Source organism: Sapajus apella, unplaced genomic scaffold (genome assembly GCF_009761245.1).
Source record: "Sapajus apella isolate SASKATOON/1434 unplaced genomic scaffold, GSC_monkey_1.0 scaffold47, whole genome shotgun sequence".
NCBI classification, from domain to species: domain Eukaryota; kingdom Metazoa; phylum Chordata; class Mammalia; order Primates; family Cebidae; genus Sapajus; species Sapajus apella.
The window spans coordinates 7,968,378-7,987,660 of NW_022436987.1; the positions used below are offsets into that span (position 1 = coordinate 7,968,378).

At 43.7% G+C, this 19,283-nt stretch overlaps 1 protein-coding gene across 3 annotated transcripts in view; it reads left to right on the top strand.

Annotated features, from left to right (window-relative positions):
* The first annotated feature begins 6,528 nt into the window (after positions 1-6,528).
* TEAD1 (TEA domain transcription factor 1) overlaps positions 6,529-19,283 on the top strand; it is a 273,107-nt gene continuing 260,352 nt past the window's right edge. For 2 of the 3 annotated variants that reach the window (XM_032240796.1, XM_032240799.1), the window contains exon 1: positions 7,689-7,748. The gene's annotated coding sequence lies outside the window, so the exon portion shown is untranslated. Of the gene's footprint in view, positions 6,996-7,688; positions 7,749-19,283 lie in introns of those variants that run through there. The other variant, XM_032240798.1, reaches the window with a different exon arrangement.

Below are 19,283 nucleotides of genomic sequence, written 5' to 3' on the forward strand. Positions count from 1 at the left end.
AAGCCATTTATGAGAGATCTGGCCCCATTACCTAAACGCCTCTCATTAAGCCCCATCTCTTAAAGGTTTTGCCTCCTGACATTGTTACATTAGCAATTACATTTCAACATGAGTTTTGGCAGGGAGAAATCACATTCAAACCATAGCAGGAAGATAAACATTCATCAGATAATCACACATGTATATACTATATTTTTATAATATAATTATATGCTGTGTAAAATTACAGACTGTGATAAATTCAGGAAAGGAAAGGAAAGATGAGTGATTTTCAAAGTATACTTGCATATTTTTTTGATGCTCTGCCTCTCCCTCTTTTTAGAATTAGGTAGCATCTAATTCCTCTCTGATTAGCTTTGAGCCAGTATTAGTGACTCACTTTTGACAAACAGAATATGGCAGAAGTGGTGCTATGTGGCTTCTGAGGTGAATTTATACAGAAGGATATGGCTTTCTTCTGCATGCTCACTTGCGCGCTCTCTCTCTCTCTCTCCCCCTCTCTCTCTCTCTTCCTCTCTCTCTCTCTCTTTCTCTGTCTCAGTCTCTCTCAATGCTTAACTTTGAGATCAAGTCAACAGGTTGTGAGGAAGTCTAGGAAATAAGCGGAGTCCTGTGTAGAGAAGAACAGAAGCTTCTCGACAACAGCCAACAACAATGTTCCAGCCACAGGAGTGAGCTGTCTCGAAGTGGAAACGCCAGTCTCAATCAGACCTTCAGATAATGCATTCCTGGCCAACATCTGCAATCTCATGAGAGACCACAAGCCAGAACCACCTAACCATGCCATTCCCAAAGGCAGAAGCTATGAGAAATAATAAATCATCATTACTGTTTTAAGACATTAAGTTTTACAGAGATTTGTTACCCAGCATCAGACAACTAACACCATAGAAAACCAGGAGATAAAGTCTGAGGGATCAGTAAAGACTTTCTTGATGAAATGACATTTTAAGTTATAACAGGAGAGGAATTAATTAGCTAAAGAGGAGGGAGAAGTATTCTAAGGAGCTATGCCAACACAAACAAGGGCCCTGTGGGCAAATGATAAATTTGAGGAATTAGGAGTTATCTAGTGTGGGAAGAACACAGAATTGGGAGGGAGAGATGTAAGATGCCTGAAAAGGTGTCAGGGGTAGGGGAGGGTTAGACCATTACAGGCTTTTTAGAAAGGACTTTTTTTTTCTAAACATGATAGAACACTCTTGAAGGGTATTCATCAGGTAAGGAGGTATCAAGCCTGACATCTAGGTTTCTGCTGATTTCCCAGAGATGGAAACACTGGAGGAGAACCCAGTTTATGGTGGAAGGAAGATCATGGTTTTGGACAGGTTGCTTGAGACACTTTTGAGTTACCCAGACGGTGGTATCATGTAAGAGATCAGATATATACATCTGGAGTTCCAGAGAGTTATGGATCAAACATATATATGTTTAGAAGACAACAGTGAACAAATAATAATTGAAACCAATGGACTGAATGAGCTTAGCTGTATATATATATGAGCTCAGCTGGATATAAAGTGAAACTAGAATAAAGCCTAAGACCCATAACTACAAAATTTCATGGCTTGCTAGAGGACACCGGGTCAGCTAAGCAAAATGAGAGAGAGCACCCAGTGAAGTAGGAATTAAACGAACAGATTGTCTCAGGGAGGTGTGGTTAATAATGTCAAATATTCCAAGTAAGATTGTAGATGAAAGGCCCACTGAACCAGCTACACTGATTCATGAAGGCTAGTGTGACCATTGTTTGAATGCAATTCTTGATGGGTGCAGAAGCCCAATTGGAGACGCTTGAGAAATGAGTAGGAGGTAAAGAAATAGAAGCAATGAGGTCAGACAGTTCCTCTCAGAAGTTTTGCTATGAAAGGGAAAAGAGAGGACAGTAGCTGGGCATGAGGCTAGAACAACAGGAGGTTATTTTTTGTTGTGTTTAAGATGGGAAAGAGATTTGTTTAAATGCCAATGAAAAGGATCCAGAAGAGTGAAGGTGAAGATCTGGAAGAGAGAGGAATAATGTGTACAGAAAGAACTATGAAAATATGAGAGGGGATGGGACTCACAACCAAGTGAAGCCCTTGGTGCATGGGAGGTATGTGAGACCCCATCTCTATTTAAACACACACACACACACACACACACACACAAACCACATGAAATCGGCCAGGTGTGGTGCATGCCTGTAGTCACAGCTAATCAGGAGGGTAAGCTGGGAGGCTCGCTTGAGCCTGGGAGGTGGAGGCTGTAGTGAGCCAAGATGGTGCCACTGCACTTCATCCTGGTTGACAGAGTAAGACCCTGTCTCTCCAACAAAATTTTGAAATAGTAATACAATAGTAGACAAGAGTGCTTAAAATAAATACATAGCTTCATGAATCATAGTGCACATTCATGATGCAACCAGGCAAAAATAAACATTGCCAGCAGTCCAGAAGCCCCTTCCTTTGTTTTTCTTCTTCATCACAACCCTCTCCCTCCAGTGATAACCACTAACCCAAATTTGCTGGTCATTCTTTTTGTTCTTCTATTGAGCTTTTTTCTTCTTTCTAAACATGTATCTCTAAACAATGCTGCTAAATTTTCCTTGTTTTTGAACTTTATATAAAAACAATTATACTATATGGATTCTTTTATTTCATATTCCTTTTACTCAGTATATTTTAAGGATTCACCCATGTTGTTGCATGTAGCTGTTGTTCATTTTCATCCCTGTATAGTATTCCATTGTATGATTATATCAGAATTCATTTATCCTTGTCATATATCTAATTCATTTATAATTACACTAGTAATTATTACACTAGCGCTACAAAGGATTATTACATTAGGACATTGTGGTTGTTTCTCATTTGGGATTATTACAAAAATGTCCAAAGAATACTCTTGTACATGTGTCCTGGAGCACATGTGTCTGAGTTTCTCTTTGGTGTATTATTAAGAGTGGAACTTCTGGGTCACATAGTGAGTGGTTGTACTAATTTATACTCCCATAGGAAAAGACGCTCAATCTAATTAGAAATGAGGTGACTTGCATCATCATTATTAATACATCTCTCCTTGTCTTCCAAAGCAATATCTTCTGGACCCAGGTACATCTTTAGAGTAAATTCTAACGCATTATCTCTGGCTCTCCTTTCTAGCTTCAGGGTGACTCAGAGTTTGTCTCAGCATGATTTGTTACCACTAAGTGGACCACTGTTTCAGCTTCTTCCTTGCTAAGAGTTAGGGGGGAAACAAATTCTTTTTTTTTTTTTAATCATTAGTGATATATATGATTATTACATCTCCAAGTGGGTCACCCCTGTGGATGTTGATCTTCTGTCTTCAGTCTAGTGGGCAGCTCAGGGGGAGGTTAAGAGCATGAAATCTGGAGCTGGACTGCCCAAGTCTGAATCTTTGCTTTGCACTTACTAAATATGTGAACCTGATCGAGTTATTTCATCTCTCCAGCACTCAGCTTGTTTGTGTATAAAATGACACTAATAATAGTACCTACTTCATAGGGTGGCTGTGGGGATCAAATGAGGCAATACATGGAAAGTACTTAGATCAGTGCCTGGAATTCTACTGCTTTGATTTATATTCATTTCAGCTTTGGTGACAGTAGAGGTCAGGGGTTATGAATACAGGTTATAAACATGCATCAGAAGGAATTCAGGTTCTGACTCTACTCTTCTGGCTATGTGACCATGGACAAGTCATATAACCTCCCTAATATCTTGGTGTTTCCCTTGGGTAAACTGGGGGTACTAATTACTACCTTACACAGGTACTGTGAGGACTAATTGGAATGGCAAATGCAAAACACCAGGTGCTGAGTATGCATGCATTATATGGCATCTGCTGTCATCTTAGCAGGTTGCAGTTAATGTTCCTGCCCTCAGATGCTGGGGCCCTAAATTCATGCACTGGTCCTATGCATTGATCAATTGTGGCTGCGGAGAGTGAAAAGATTTAGAACAGAGTGGAGAGATGATAATGAGAGCCACTTCCCATTTGTGTGTATGTCCTGGGCAGGGTATACTTAGCTGCATGAGACTCAGACCACTTTTTAGGGGCTCAGATAGGTAGGCATCTCTAGTAACACACATATGCTGGTAACTAACAGAGTACAAGAAGCATATCTGGGGCAAGGAGCGTCAAGGGTCCTAGAGAGGAAATGTTTAGTTTAGCAGTCTTCCTGGAGGAAGAGGTTTCTAAGGTGAGTCTCAAAAAATATGCACATAGAAGTTGGAGAAAATACCTGTCAGGAAGTCACATCATGTCATAAAGAACTCTGAATCTCCGGCCAAAGAATATTTCCTTAATTCAGTATGGAATGGGGAGATATTGTATTGCAAAGTGGCTATAAGACAGGAACTAGTCTGAAAGGTGCCCAGGCATAGTGGGCCAACAAATAGTGGTTTAGAAACCCTACTAACTGTCTGGTTGGCACTGCCATTGAAATTTACCTGGTGATTTTAGAAGATGATATTTGGAGAGAGATACGTCCAGTGCAGTTTTAATACCAAATTAATTATGTGTTTTCTAACACATTCCCAAAACCAGTGCCAATGTGGTTGGGTTCATTATTGTGAACCTCATTATATTTCCTTATCATTGCCTATGAATTAGAAATAAAATGCACTTGTACTTGACTGTGGTGGTACCTACACAAGTCAGGAAATTGCATAGACCTAAATACAGGCACCTATGAATATGTATAAGACTGGGGAAATCTGAGTAAGATTGGTGGATTGTATTAATGTCAATATCCCAATTGTGATACTGTATGAGAGTTTTGGAAGACATTACCAGTGAGGAGAATTGGGCAAAGTGAACACACGATTTATTATTATGATTTTTTTTTACAACTGCCTGTTACTCCAATTACTTCAACAAGAATTGAAATTAAAAATGTATTAACGAGACTGGGTGCAATGGCTCACTTCTATAATCCCAGCAATTCAGGAAGCCGAGGCAGGAGGATAGCTTGAGCCCAGAAGTCTGAGACCAGCCTGGGCAGCATGGTGAACCTCCATCTTTACAAAAAAATTTTAAAAATTAGCTAGGAGTGGTGGTGCGTGCCTGTAGTCCCTGCTACTTGGGAGGCTGAGATGGGAGGATGGCTTGAGTCTAGGCAGTCGAGGCTGGAGTGAGCCCAGAACGCACCGCTGCACTCCAGTCAGGGTGGCAGAGCACCATCCTGTCTTCAAAAATAAATAAATAATAAAAATAAAGAAAAAAGAAAAAGAAGGAAAACAACGTATTAGTAAAAGTTATGTTTTGTAGAAATGTGTTGCAGTAAGTCACAGTCCACTCTCCTCAGTTACCCATATATAGGGATATAGAGATTCTGTGGGGACAAAATAAGTTGTTATTTAATCCTGAGGCCTCAACTGAAAAAGAGGGCCAAATGCCTAGAAGGAATGAGGTCCACTGTACAGGAATTGCATTGCAGCTTCTTGTGAAATAATTATAATAATCACCCGAAACTTTAGACGGTTCTGTCCTCAGTGGGTCAATTTTACCTGTTTTCTGATTTACCGACTGGGTCTACTATGTCACTTTTGCGTCACTACCTCCAATGGCAGAGTTAAAATTATTCCTTTATTATTTGAAATGAAGTTTCTCAATAAAGGGCGAACTTTAGACGTTTCTGTCCTCAATGGGTCAATTTTACTTGTTTTCTGATTTACTGACTGGGTCTACTATGTCATTTTTGCGTCACTACCTCCAATGGCACGGTTAAAATTATTCCTTTATTATTTGAAGTGACGTTTCTCAATAAAGAAAGTCGCCGGATGCAGCGTTGTAAAGCTTAGGAAGTTACTTTTGAAAAGTACAACCGGCAGGGATGAGTGAACTTAGTTTCTGAAGTGACTTGGAGAAGACCGTGCTAGAGTTTATTATGAACTCTGTAATTATCCTTCTCTGCTACGCTAAAGGTTTTCCTCTCCCAACAGTAAGGCAGATTTCGATTTGAGTGAGAGCCGGCAACTTTTATAAAAGTGAAAGGGAAGAGGGGAAGAATGGCAGGCTGGGAATCTGCCCTGGAGACGCGTCCGCTGCGCTCGAGAGCAAGAATCTGAATCACCAGAAAGGAAACTTCTCTTCCCCACGCCTGCAGACTTCCGCGAGTCCAGGAGCACTCAACGCAGCCGCCCGCGTCCCAATGTCCCAAATTAGGGAAACTGAGGCACCGCAGGCGCGCCGGGCGCAACCGTGACCTCGGCGCCCGCCTCCTGGAAGGAACCCAGGTTTTCAGACTTCTTCGCGCGAGCGCACGGACTTCCCAGCCGCGCTGCTCCCGTCCGCCCCGCCCCACCCCGGCTCGGGACAAAGCCCGGAGCCCGCGTCGGGAGACGGAGGGCGGCTCCCGCGCGCGCCGTGCTCCCCCGTGGGCGCGAGACTCCGCCCGCTGCCAAGAGCCCGCGCCCCAACGACGAAGCGGCCGCGCCGAGCCCGCCCCGATTCCCCATGACGTCACCGGCGGCGGCAGGCCCCGCCTCCGGCCCCGGGCGGCAGGCCGCATGACGTCACCGAGGCCCCACCCCTCCGGAGCGAGTTCGGTCCTGGCGTTCATTTCATTCCTGTCCTCATTCCGAACATTCTTAGCATCGCTCGCGCCGCACCGCGCCGCCCGAGCCGAGCCGAGCCTCTGCTGCCGCCGTCGCGGCCCCGCCGCCCGCCGCGGGCGCCTACCAAGCACTTTGCAGACTCGCTTCCACCCTGCGGGCCATTCCGCGCGGCGGGGCCCGGGCCCGGGGCGGCCGCGTCCAGGGACAGGCCATGCAGTGACGCCCCCCCACCCCTCCACCTTTGCCCGGAGCGCGGGCAACAGCCCAGCGCGCCCAGCCGGCCCCGGGGCAGGAGCGGTGCTAGGCAGGGGTGGGGTGGCCGGGCCCGGGGACCGGGAGCCGGGGAGGGAGCCGGGCACCGAGCAGAGGGCGGGGGAAGCGGCGCTGAAGTTTGCCTTGGACTCGCCGGGCGTTGCGGCGGCTCCCTGGGCCGAGGTAAGTTGGCGCGCGGGGCGGATGCCGGGGTGCGGGGGGCGCACGGAGCCGCGGGCGGCGGGGGGCCGGCGGCGCGTCCCGCTCGGGCGGCTCTTTGCGGGCTCTGCTTTGTGTGCGGCGGCGGGCGGGCACGCGGAGGGCCTCGGCCGGGCCCCCGCACCCGCCTCCCCGCGCCCCCTGCGAGGTGAGCGGCCGGGCGCCGCCGTGCGACTTGCCAGGACGCCAAGTTGGGCCGCGCGTTGGGAGCCCGCGCGGCAACAGGCGGCCCCCGGCGGCCGCCCTGGAGGCGCCCGGCCGACTACGCCGCGCCCCCCGCGCGCCCCCTCTCCCGCCGCCTGCACGCGCGCACACGAACACACCCTCGGGCGCCTTGCACGGGGTGCGCGGTGGAGCCAGAAGTTCGGAATGAACGCGGGCGGGCAGAGCCGCCGCCTCGGAGCCCGGAGCCGGCCCGGACCCTCCCTAGTTTCGCCGCCGCCTCCCGGCGCCAGGGACCCCCGAGGCGGGCCCAGGTCTGCGCCAACTTGTGCCGCTGGCGGGGGGTTCGCTCCTTCGTCCCAAAGATGAAAAATGGCACGGTCGTCTTTGCAGCTTCTCCAGGACTGTTGCTGCCGCCGCCGCCGCCGCTTCATTGCACATTCAAGTGGAAAATTTTCAGGAGTCAGCAGAAACATTGTGTCCAAAAAAGACTGAGTCGCAGTTACCACCAAACCCAGGAGGAGACTCTCCCTGGAAAACTTCCCTTCCCTTTCGGTAGGAAATACTGGGGGATTTGTTTATTGGAAGAGAAATGATCCCCAGGAGGGGAGAAAATCTGGGTACATTTCTAGTCTTTGTTCGTAACAGCAACACTTGTTTTCAAAAGTCCAGAAGGCTGCTTTAAAGAAAGTTCAACTTCTATGACTTTTCTTTTTTTTTTGAAAAATAACGTTTGTATTAAAAAAAATCAAAGCAATATTTTTAATGAGTCGAAAACAATGAGGGCTCACACCTCCTTTATCTTCTCATGAAAGTAAATGAAATCCAGATCAGAATTTTGTTTGCTTTTAAATTCTCTATTTTAAAAAAGATTTATTTAAAGTTGGATAGTGTCACTGTATAAAAATATTTATGAAACAATGAAATACCAGCCACCAGCGTTTCTCAGGTGGCTTGTTAACTTCTTAGAAGCAAGTGGCTTCCTGTGATTTGCAGAAATGAAAATTGACCTCAGTGAGCCCTGGAAACTTAGAGACAGATGATGTTCCAGGAGCAGGGAATGAAAAAAGGCCATGTTTAAAAACAGTACCTTGGAAGGAGCCCAGGTCTTGGGACAGAAAGGTCTGTTAAGCCTGCCACATTTCAAAATAGTAAAAAGAAGTCTTAAAAACACTACACGTATTGCAAAGGAGTAGAACACTGTCAGTTCACAACAACCACAGGTTTCTTTCTCCCCACCTGCCACCTTCATTGTTTTTGGAAGTTCAGGTGGTCTGATGGCTTGGGGTGCGCTGGGTGCCTGCAGTGGTTACCTGAGTAGACACATTCCTCCCTTCGGGGAGATGTGATCCACTGTGTTGTCATAGCCAGGAGTGGGCTCCTTTCTCTGCTTCTCTGAGGCACCGATTGGGGAACAGTGTTGAGGCTATGCCCGGTGCTTCACCCTTTCCCAGTTCGGTTTGTGCTCCCCTTCTGTAAACAGCAGGGTCTTTGGGCCCAAGCATATCTCAGTGTTTATAAGGGCCAGACTTAAATCCAACTTACTTACGAATCTTTTCCTCTTTAGAAGGAAATAGTAGAACTAATTACAAAGTGACTCAGGAAAGACAAATGGATTCGTTGAATCTCTGTCAGGAGTAAGGTTTTGAATTGTTGAATATTTCTTGGGGAAAGGCTTATTTTTCTAATCTCACTGTTTCCATAAATGGTCGCAGATATTTTTGTTTATTGTTTCTTTGTATGTGCAGCTCTGTGTTGAACTCTCAGGTTTCAGGTTTTAAACAGTTACCAATTCTTTTATTTATTGTTGGTATAAAAAATGAACTGATAAGCTATATCCATTATGGGTTCTTGCTGATGGTATCAAAGTGCTAATGTAGACTTTTATTTTTACTTTAATGGTAAATATTATTTGATCTGCAGTTTTAGGGGAATATTAGAACTTTTTTTTATTTTTAAACAAGTCTGAAACAAAACCAGTATAACACATTGCCTTGACAATGGGAGTAAAGAAAATTATAGGAAAGAATCTTTGTGTAAATTCCTCCTCTGTGTGATCCTTTATAAAGTAATGAACTCCAGGGAACATGCCTGAGAGAGATTATTGGAGGGTTGGAGGGTTTTTTTCTTTTCTTTTCCCAAAACAAAAACCAGGACTCACCATGACATATACTTAATGAAATTTAATTTAAAGGGAGAGGACATCCCAATTTAGTTTGAGCCAGACTGATAGGAATTTCTCACTGAGAGGCTTTTCCTTGCCTTGTGGTACAATGTGTGCCCAGGCCCCAGCAGCAAACTAATTACACATAAGGGCTGGTTTGGGAGGGCAGCCTGGGGGGAGTGGGCTTCTTCCTCCCCTTCCCATTTCCTCTTTCCCCCCACTTACTTTATACAGCAGGAATTATATATTGGTATATTCACTTGGGAGACTGGAGTCCCCTTTTATTTAGAAAAAGAACAAATAGGTCATAAGGAAAAAAATGTTCGAGTTTTTTTTCCCTGCTTAAGCTCCAGCAATTTATAAGCAATTTTGTGTTTTGTTGGCTCTCACAATACAGAGCAGCAATTCTGAGGGCATTTCTTAACGGGAACATTTGGGAAGAATATACTTGTATCATCGGTGTTTAGATCATATTTGTCATTACGTTTTCAGCAGAAAAGTATGTAACGTGAGCAGTTTAAAGCATGTAGATCCCAAATGTTAGATAGACATTTGAAGAAATGAGCTGTGCCATTTACAATATTTTAAGGTTGGTTGCTTCAGAAATGGATTGATCTTTCATACATGGTGGTCATACAAGAGACTGGGCATTTGGGGATTACTATTCTCTCTAATCTCGTATGTTATGTGTTAATTGTAAGCATAATTATGCTGTCTACAAATGAAAATTGTGGTGTCTTATTATTCAAAAGGTTGGTGCAAATAACTGTGTGTATGATGTGGTGGACCTAAAAATGACTGTATTACATACAAACAGTAGGTGGATAATACTTTTAAGCTCTGTTTTAGGCACTTTTTCTTGTGCCTAGTAAGGAGACTGTGAAAGGGAAAATTAAATAAATATGAAAGCCATGTTTAGAGGTTGAATCTGTTTAGTGATAAAACTTTAGGATCTGTGTTCTCCAAAGATTGAAAAATGTGGCCAAAACAAGTGTCCAGATTTCTCTGTAGAACTGCAAGAAAATCCAAGCAAACCTTTTTGTTGTTCAGTGCGAGCATTACAGCTTCCCCTTTGAAGTTCGGTGACTGGAACTGCAAACTGCTAATGTCCAACTTCTGAACCCAGGCAGAAATGTATATTGTAAGTTTATTCCCCTTGGACAAACCTGTGCTGTGCTTCTGGGCTACTTGGGGACTGATTGATGGCTGGCACAATCTTTTATAGCTTCATGGTGCTTTTTCTTATTTTATAATAAGGCATAGATATCCTTGTGGTATTAATATTTAAGTTGCATCTAGAGTTGAGTGTTTGAACCACATCAGTGATATATTTTCTTTCATATTCATAAAAGTGATAAGATCAGGTAATTCAAGTCTGTCCTAAGTACTTCATATTTCAGGATGGAGCTTCTTGACAGACACCTTATTTAGACCTTGTTTTACTGCAATTACTCTGTACATCTGAAATCAGGGAAGTTCTGGGGCTTCCCTCTTGGGATAGTTTTGTGGAATGCTAGTAGATTTGGATCTATATTTGGAATGTTTTTCTGTGTGTTTTTATTTTGTTTTGTTTCAAAGCTGTGAACTCTTGAGTGTCCTCAGTCTGTAAGAGTCTCATTATAAGCTTTGTGAATATTTGAATTTGGAATAGAAATGTGACCCTTTTTTCAAATACATACCAGTTTTGTAGTAGTACAGAATAGGATAATTTTGAAATATGTATTTTATTTTAGTCAAAGCAAAAATGGGATGCCCTGATGGGTGGGTTTTTCAGGATTATGTTTCTTACAAGGGTAGGTTACTCTTAGCTTTTAAATTCTCTTTTGGTCCACTGACTTTTTGCATAGTTGAGAGGATTCTCGAAAAAAATAGTTTCCAATAGTCTGGGAGTCTTGGCTAACTGTGAAACTCACTGGTTTCTTTTCTGATTGGATAATGGTGGTAGTGGTGGTGGGGAGTAGGGGTTGGGTTCTTGTAAAAAGCTGCGTTTTTTCTACCTTTGTGGCAGGTCAAGGGAAGGCTGTGTTGTACTCGCTGCACTCACCCTGCTCCCCACCCTTGTTTGAAATTGGTCTTTACTATCCTGATGCAATGCTTTCTACCCTTTTTCATGATTCACATTTGTTTTGAAGCCTCTGTCCTAGGATTTCATTAACAGTTTTAATTTGAAGGCATGGTACCCTGGAAAATAGGTTTAAAAGAAAAAGCTGGCTTATTGATGAGCAAGTTAAGCATCCGTCATCTCTAGTGGGGAACTCTGGTTGCTTTTAGGCATCTGACAGGTTTAGATGTATGTGTAAAAGTAACTGAAACACTCTTGACTGGGAATATACAACACTGTTGTTCTTACTGATACATAAACTGAAAAACTGCCGCTAATGGTGGGAAATGTTAATTATGTGAGAACATATTGAACTTATATTCTCTGGCATGAACTTTTCTTTAAAAAAAATGCATCAAATGTGCTTTTTTTTTTTTTTTAAATAGGCACAGCTTTCTAATTATCATAATTCAGTTCAGCTCTGCTCTTGGATGGTGTTCAAGTGCAATCTCAATTTAACTTGAAAGGGGATTTTTTTTTTTTTAAAGTTGGAATGTTTAAGAAAATTTGAAAAGTTCATCCAAGAATGTTGTCTGCTTAGATGTGAGTAAATCTAGGGGAATGAAATGAGTGCCTTTCTGTAACAGTTCAATAGATCTGAATATTAAGAAAGAGACTTTTTTTTTTTTTGCTTTGCCCTATATCTAGGTACTTTTGTATAACCTGATGCTACACACTGCTGAGTTCTCTTTGAAAACTAGTGCTTTTCTAATATATAGCAAACTAAATAAATGAATATTTTATTACCATTTGCAAAGATAGGAAAGTCTTTTAAGAGAGTAGAAAGAAATACAGAATTGTTACGAATTTGACGGAGATCACTGTTAAGTCTTTTATACCAACCAAACCTTTAGAAGGTAATTGCTTTATCTGGTCTTTCTTTACTCTGTGACTTGATGGCATTTTGTGAAGGGAGTCACCTTTGACAGAGTTCATCTCAGTGTCTGTATCCCTTAATTATTCTCTGACTTTAATAGCTTTTCAAAGAAAAAAAAACTAAAGTCCAAGCGCTGAATCCTGCGGGAATCGATTTTAATTGTAAGAAAGAACAACTTAGATGGGCCTTCTGACTTGTTGTCCAGTCTGACTCTTCTGCTGAAATGCAGAGAGCCTGCGGAAACCAAATGACTTCATTTGCTCTGGCACTTAAGAACCGAATTCACTTCCGTGGTGGTGAAATAAAAGGAGCCAAGTGTTTTAAATAGCCACTCCCCGAGGCCCGCCCGCCCGAGCCTGTTGAGAAAAGCGCATTGTCTGCTTGCAGCTCTAGCTGGGAGCCAGCCTGCCTGCCTCGCCCTCCCCCACCAGGCAGCTCCATTTCTGAAGTTGACATCTGGTTTTCTCTCTGTTCACCTGATCTGTCCCCATACACGCGCTCACATGCGGCATGCATGCATGCATTCTGCAGGTAACAGGGATTTGTGACATTAAGTATGTGTGTGTTTCAAATCCCTACTGGGATAGGGGAGGCACAGAGTTAATGGCACAAAATAAAATGTAAACACAGTAGCTGCCCCACATGCCGCCGCTGCTGGGTTTCTGTCCAATGGTGCTTTCTGGGTAGGCGTGCCTATTGTTATGGCAGCAACAGGCAGCAGAACTTGGGGCACCATATGGCGGATGTGGGCCTCAGATAAGCTGTCTGGTAATTTAGCTTATCAATAGCATTTTGATATGCTTCATTTTCAGATCACCCATTACTGTGGCTGGGGGTGTCTTGGGGGCTAACTGATTCTGAAACCATTGTGAGCGGATGCTTCCTTTGGTGGAATCTCTTTCAATCCTTTTTCCCTGGCTGCCTTTTCATCTCAAAGCCTTTGAGAGACAATGCTGGTTAGAGTTAGAAAGAGCTCCATTAGCAGAAGGAACCATCAGCCCCATCTTGAAATCCGCGCACTTAGAAGACCTTGTCGTGTATTGTCATTGAGAGAAAACCAGAAAACAGTTACTTAGTAGCATTTCATATTATCTGAGCCAAGAAATTCTCTTAATTCAGAGTTGCTTTTGCTTTAAATATTGAAGAGGTAAGTTTGATACTGTTTTTTAATTTTGATGAAAGATTTCTAGTTTTGTTATGCATTCAGAATACCTCTGTAATTTCCTTTCACCTTTAGATTTTACCTTAGCTGTAAAGTGCAAAAATTATTACCATTTATATAACTTGAAATCAAGGAATGTGCCATTTGTAATTCATAGACAAGAAGCAGCTTCCTTCGTGCCTAGAAATTGTGAAAGTGGAAAATGCTTCCAGAACACCACTCAAGTGTCCAGTGAAGCTGAAGCAAAACTAAAATCTCCCCTACTGATGAATTGGCAGGGGAACTCTTGCCTCAGCTGGAGCCAGCTCAGGGATTCTGCACTTAGTAGGTGGCTCAGTGGAAGTGTGATGGTATGCATGACCATGTGCTCACCACCCCATCACCCTCATTCAGCAAATACTTGTGTCCCTGAGGCTGTCTGCCTGTCTCCTGTCTTCCCCTGCCTGCATGTTCTCACTCACCTTTCCAGGCCTTGCACATTTTCTTAGATTTTGCCTTTTGGGTTTGTAATTCAGGGCACCTGGATCCATTTACGTGGCTAATTCAGGATGATTCTGACTAGAACGCAGGTCAGCCTCTTTTTGTTCCTGCTTCAGGGAAGCTTCTGCCACATCAGTGGTTCCCACCTTGGCATGTGCACTGCAGCCTCTATGGAGCTTTTACAGCCTGGGCACCACCTGTGGAGGCTTAGGTGGTTGTGGTAGGTGTGGTGTGTCTGTATTTCTGAAAGGCCCCATCATAGCATCTGCTTCTGGCTAGGAACCATTGCTCTAGGTATTCTAATTTTTATCTGCAGATAGAATCAGGTTAAATTTGGCCGTTTCTTCTAACTCTGAATGTGATTTTTCTCCCTCTATATTTGTGAGGCGCAGTGTACCTAGGAACACAGGCTGAATCTACGGAATTCACTAAGATGTTCTTCATTGGTTTTAAAGATAAGCCTGCACAAAACTGAGGTATCACCATTTTATTCAGGGGAAGCAATAAAGTGAACCAGAACCACCTTCTCTGTGCTTGGCATTCATCTGCTACTCACCCCTTGGGAGTGTAGTTGTTTCCAGATGTGATTGTAGAGGTGTGCGTCATGCCGTCTGGTGAGGGGCTTGAGAATGGACTTCTGTCTGACTGCTTGCAGAGGTTTTGCTTTCTGAGTGGCAGGGATGCTCCTAGAGCTCCTTGGGTGGTATGCCTGGTGTTGGAAAATGAGGGGATAAGAAGGATGATCCCGATGGCTTTCTGGAGATGAACTGTGGGTAAACCACCATGCTTTTCATTCTTTCCTTCCTTTTCTCTTTCCTTGACCTTGGGCACTTTGGAATCCAGATACTCCTGGTTTTCATGGAGCTGCTACCTGTCACTGAACATTTAAACATTTATGGGTGCTACTGTGTGCCATGGATTTAGTGATTAGGAAAGGTGGCCAATGAACAGTGATCGGTAAAATTCCCCTGCTCAGCAAAGTTTAGCAAGGAAAACAGGCATGTACAGAGGTCATTGCAATCCAGTAGGGAAGTTGTATGTATGGTATTTTGTGAATTCCAAGGAGCACATTTTTAACGTACTTGAACATTTTTGAAATTGGGATGTGTTTGACAATCATGGCTGGCCAGGTGGTGGTCATGACTCTTGATGTTGCATACACTCACCAAAGCCTGTAGAGCGAATGCAGTGGAGAGGAAGAAAATCCCGCAGTCAGTAGTGAGCATTCTTAAGAATACCCTTGTTGTTAAAGAGGGTGATACTGTATGGACACTGGTCACTCTGAGAAGTTACTCTAGTTATATGTTACCCAATTTATTTAGCTTGTGTTTTCCTTTTTATGTATGCACAAGATTGATAAAGGGTAAAAAGTTGTTTGTTTGTTTGTTTTTTTCCCCCCCTGATAGAGAGTTTCTCTCTTGTTGCCCAGGCTGGAGTACTATGGCGTGATCTCAGCTCACGGCAACCTCCGCCTCCTGGGTTCAAGCGATTCTGCTGCCTCAGCCTCCCAAGTTGCTGGGGTTACAGGCATGTGCCACCACACCTGGCTAAGATTTATATTTTTAGTAGAGATGGCGTTTCTCCATGTTGGTCAGGCTGGTCTTGAACTCCTGACCTCAGGTGATGCAGCCGCTGTGGCCTCCCAAAGTGTTGGGATTACAGGCGTGAGCCACCATGCCCTGCTAAAAAGTTTCAATATGTATAAAATAGTATTTCTAAGTGATAAGCATTGTAACATCATTTGTTTCACAATAGTAAGTCTGAAATAAAATCCTGCTGCATGGTACCATCAGTGGTGTCTTAGGGTTACAGAAATGTTGAAACAACATATTTGCATCTCTAGTCCTAAGGATCTGGGAGTTGCACGTTATTGATGGTGGTTGCCTTGAGGGTTGCATTGAGGGAGTCGGGTTTCTTACATGTTTATATATTTTTAGAAGTATGGATTTCCTTAGGTAACATCAGAATAAAGGGGAAACAAACTCAATGGGGTAAGGGCCCATGATACATCCGAAGAGCTGTGTTACCCTGTGTTAGGAACCAATGAGGGCTTTGCAGAGGAAGGGATGTTGGAGTTGGGCTTTGAAGGAACGGGGATTTTTTCCAGATGTCATTTTGGGGGGTGAGTTGGGACTAGGTGGTTAGAAAATAAGCAAACGCTGTGAAATACTCTCCTGGCTAGTGAACTTAACCTTCACATGTTGATAAGGTTTGTTGCCAGTAAGGGGCCACTACAGATTTGAAACTTGGCTATGAAGAATTGAACAGAGTAAGAGGGAGTGGGGAACTGATTGACATACACACTGGGCTGTTTCCTGATTTTGGTTTGGATGAAGGAGACAGAATAATCTGGGTTCAAAACACAGATTTGGAGTTGGACACACCTTGGCTAAGCTACTTGCTAGTGTGGCATTGGACCAATTTTACTTGTTCTCTGCAAGCCTCAGTGCCCCCGTCTATAAATTTCAATTGTATGCCTACCATATACCCGCACATGGTATGGTAAATGCTCAGTAAATAGCAACTTCAAATGTTATGTTGCATAACAGATCTTTAAGGATTTTCTGCCAAGTCACCCTGGACAGTGACCCTTGAGGAACACCCAAGGCTGAGGCATTTGCTTAAAAGAGCCAGATTCCTGGTCTCAGGCAAACAGATTGAAATCTAGGAGAGGCTGAGGCAAGCCTATAAAGTCCTTGACCATTAATCGCTTTGAACCACACTTCCCTTATTCATAAAGTGGAGGAAATCCATCAGTAAATACATAATATTTGAGGTCATTTGCTACCCAGTACGAATTAAATGGAAGTGCTTCAAAAACTGGATGGCATGGTGCAACTTCATTTGTCTAAAAGAAAAACTTCCTTAGGTTCCTGCTTGAAAGTCATACTCCCTGGTCTGGCGTGGTGGCTCACGCCTGTAATCCCAGCACTTTGGGAGGCCAAGGTGGGTGGATCACGAGGTCAGGAGATCAAGACCAGCTTGGCCAAGATGGTGAAACCCTGTCTCCACTAAAAATACAAAAATTATCTGGGCCTGGTGGTGGGTGCCTGTAATCCCAACTACTTGAGAGGCTGAAGTAGAGAATTGCCTGAAATATGGGAGGTGGAGGTTGCAGTGAGCTGAGCGCCACTGCACTTCAGGCTGGGCGACTGAGTGAGACTCTGTCTCAAAAAAAAAAAGGAAGTCATACTCCTAACACTGGGTTAAGTTGTAAAAGTTCTTTTGTAAATGGTTGAATGGAACTCATCTTTTCATAGCAAAACAATGCTTAGGGCATTCTGGTAAAACCATTGCATAATCCCCCCTGGGGTGCTGAGGGCATCCGGCTTCAGGTGCGGAGAAGAAAGGTACTTTTGCTGCCCTTATTGCACCTCTTAATACCTGCTTAGGGCTAGCTGCTTAACTTCTTTGTGTCCAGTTTCCCCATCTGGAAAATGGGGATGATGTTATCTCTAGCTGGAAGAGTTGGAGTAAAGTTTAGATTAGGTAAGTGCTAGCTCGTGGGCTAGAGCTGCAGGTCCGGCTGCTGTTAAAACCCAGGCCATTCTGTTTCTCCCGGTACTTCGAGCTCCAGAGTTAAATCTTTGCCCCTTTCCTAGGATTCGCTTCCTCTGGGCCTTAAATATGACTCAGAACAGTAATTCACACTCCTATAAATGAATGATTGTCCATCGGTTTAGTCAGTGTATTTGCATATTTAAGAGGATGTGGGTGAACTCCAGTTCAGTGTCCAATTCCTGTGCAGTGTTGAACTCCAGTTCAGTGTCTAAGTCCAGGTACTTCCTGGATAGATGAGCTGAGTTCCTTCTGGAAGCTGGCGATAGAACCTTGTGTTTTCAAAGTTAGCTTCCTTAAGCTGGCCCAGCTCTGCTCACATTCCCAGCTACACTTCAGGGTGTGTCAGTGTCCCTGTGTTTTTAGATCTGGGCCACTCCCGGTCACTGGTCTGAGCAGTTAAGATTGCTTTGTGTGAGCCTGGGCCAGGGACCACCTGCATTTTATTGACATCTTTTCCTGTTGTCTCTCAAGCAGTGTATATAGAAGTGTGTGTTAATTAATCCGGTTTCCCAGTCTTTAAAAAAAATTAAGAATTGTTGAGGGAGGAGAGTAGTTTGGTTGGGGAGAGAGATTTAGAGGCAGGCAGGCTGACAGTGGATGAGGGGGAAAAGATAGACTTAAAAGCACTTATTCACAAACCTGGGAGTCTGCTACAAGTACTGAATGACATATTTAAAAGGGCGAATTTTGTGGAATGTGAATCATACCTCATAAAGAAATAAAACTCTGGATCTGATCACCACAGTCATGCCCACCACGGTATCCTCAGCACTCTGGCTGTCCTGTTTTTCGGTCGTCGAGTGATTAAAAACTGATAATCAGACCTAATAAGAGTTGACGTTTCTACTAGTTTGTTAAGGGAGAAGTCAGGAAAAAACATATAGTTCCTTTTAAAGATTAAACAGTAGTAGTATTTAAAAGGGAAGATTTTTTACCTTAGAATGTTTCAATAGTGTGGAATGCTGTGCTCCCTAATGATAAATGCTCACCATGTTAACCCATCCTTATGGATCATACTTTTAAACAATCCAGGAACTAAGTCATAAAGGATAATGTGGGAGATAATGAGGAGGAGACTCCTGAAGGCAGGGTGGCCACAAATCAGTCGCTAAATCTGTTTTGCAGATTGACTTAAGAAGGGGGAAAAATGGACTCAGAGTCAGGTTAATGTGTACCTCAAGTTTCAGGTTCTGCTCTGGCTGGGTTTTTTCTTAGTTTTCACTTGATCTTCCTTGTTCCTGTGTCCCTTCACCAGATCCTGGCTGCCGTCCTCATGGTTACTGTTCGTGGCAGTTTTCCTCATTTGTGTTTTCTGCAGGGCAGCCTTTATGGTTCCCCATGGCTGTGTATTTGTTTGCCTGGTATAGTCCTGGTTTATGTTGCTTGTCTTGGCATAATCCTTTCCCCTCTTTTACTTACAAAATGTCTCAGTTTGGATGATAAATTATACGGCTATTGTACTAATAGGAAACTGCCAGGGAAACTGGGAGACTAGACTTTAAGCAGAATGGAGATCCCGGGGAAGGAGGGCTTTGTGGTGTCTGGGTATTGAGCTCATAACTATTACTTTTGAAGGATTGTCCCAGGCCATTTCTGAGGCCAGAGCTACAATAGAGAGGAATTTCAGGAAACAACTTTCGCTTCAGACCTGTGCTACTGCAACCAAATTGTTTCAAACCTTGTTCTATTCTGTGAATCCATTCATAAGCACTTTTAAAAAAATAATTCTCATCATTCATAGGAAT